This window comes from Trachymyrmex septentrionalis, unplaced genomic scaffold (assembly GCF_001594115.1).
Source record: "Trachymyrmex septentrionalis isolate Tsep2-gDNA-1 unplaced genomic scaffold, Tsep1.0 scaffold40, whole genome shotgun sequence".
Lineage (NCBI taxonomy): Eukaryota > Metazoa > Arthropoda > Insecta > Hymenoptera > Formicidae > Trachymyrmex > Trachymyrmex septentrionalis.
This window is the reverse complement of record NW_017305569.1, coordinates 4,111,388-4,113,253: the sequence shown is the minus strand read 5'-3', so window position 1 is coordinate 4,113,253 and position 1,866 is coordinate 4,111,388. Positions and strand designations below refer to the sequence as shown.

The following is a 1,866-nucleotide window of genomic DNA, read 5'->3' as shown; positions in this document are numbered from 1 at the left end:
TATGTATATATATATATATATATGAGATATTTATTTACATATATGAGAATAACAAATATAAGCATAATATAATTTTTACACATAATAATAACATATTTATTAAAATTGTATTTACAAAAATTGACTAATAACTTAAACATTAATTTGATATTAAGATTTATTCAAAAAATAAGAAATTAATTATGCACACAACAAGTTAGTGATGCATTACAGAATTAGAAACAAGGCGAAACGAGAAAACATCAATATACCGCGATTTATTTTCAACAAAAACAAATGATTGATAAACTTTTCTTATCTCAAGGAACTGATATTCTTCCTTCAAATTCTGAAATTTTATCTCCAGACGTTCGAGATTATCGCGTTCTATTTATTTAAAACATTCATTTATATAATGAGACAGCGTTTTAATCGCAACTGACATTCTTCGATTTTTTCGAGAAAAGACGAAACGAGAGAAGAAAAAACAAATAACGTACGCTTATCTAGGAAATATTATTTTAAATAAGACGAAGTTTTGAGACGAAAAAGTTTAGTACAAAAATTCGTTTAAAATATTTTTTTATATCTCTTTTCAATGATAGTTCTTAGAAACATAAGATTCGACTTTTTTAAATAATGTTTTATCCTTCATATACATCAGAATATTTAAAATCTTATTTTGCTGATAGCATAACATATTACACTTAAAATTTTATTTTGCTAATAGCATAACATATCCAAAGCACATATTAAAATAAAAAAAAAAGTTCTTGAATCCATTACCTTGTTAGATAAGGAAGATTTAATCCAACAATTCTTATGATTCAATTATTTATTTGAGCATCTCATACATAGTTTATAGGTTAATATTTTGTATAATAGACATGGTTAAAAATTTTTATTTTTGGTTCTAAAACATACAAAAAAATTTTTGAATTTATGACATACAAAAAATGTAAGGCAAAAAACATAAACAGCAGCAAAACCAAAATGTTTATTTGCTTATCGCATACTCGTACATCTTGTTTGTGTATCGTTGCCTTGATACTTGAAGCTGACTTTTAATGTCAAACGATAATGAAACTTGAACAATTACACGCTGTTTTAATAAAAATATAATTACGTGCTGTTTTAAAAGAAGTCTGACGTACAAAGAACAAAATATATGAAATAATGGCAATAGAGAATAAATAATCAAGAAGATTTATATTTGATATGATATAGTCGACTGATGGCTATTATTAAAAGTAAAGGAATTAAAAAATTTTTATATTTAAAATATAAATGAAAAAGAATATATAAAAAAATAATATATAAAAATATGTAACATATATAACAATTTTGATTAATCATATTAATTTAACCTTGATATGAAGAAATACAGAATATGATATTCATCTTTTTTAATAACACAGTGATTTCACTGTAAGTATATAATTGTAAGCATAACATATAATTACATACTTGTTTAAATAATTATTACGTGAGTGAACGGCTTCAGAATTTCATCTTGTTGTTTTCGTAATGTCAAGTATTAATTTTAGCTTGTTAGAGTTGTGTAACATGGAAATTGTAGTAAAAAAAGGTATATATCATCATATAAAATATGTATATAATGTACCTAATTATTATCATCTTTCATGTCAAAATTCTCTTTAATCCATTCTAATTAATATATTATATAATTCAATTGTTACAAGATATAAGCCACATTTTTATTAAAATAAAGTTTATATAAAATCGGAATTAAAAATTAAAGTTTCATTATTTATTTGTAATTATGTTACATAAATTATAAAATATTTTAAATATAATTTTTTATTAAACTTAAAAAAAAGTCGATTTTAGTAAATACTTAATTTAATATTGCCAACTAAACATTTA

At 21.9% G+C, this 1,866-nt stretch overlaps 2 protein-coding genes across 6 annotated transcripts in view; one reads left to right on the top strand and one right to left on the bottom strand.

Moving 5' to 3' along the window:
- LOC108751128 (basement membrane-specific heparan sulfate proteoglycan core protein-like) overlaps positions 1 to 1,866 on the bottom strand; it is a 235,722-nt gene that overhangs the window by 173,830 nt on the left and 60,026 nt on the right. The gene's annotated exons all lie outside the window — the stretch shown is intronic.
- LOC108751127 overlaps positions 1 to 1,866 on the top strand; it is an 8,032-nt gene that overhangs the window by 1,085 nt on the left and 5,081 nt on the right. The window lies entirely within an intron of this gene.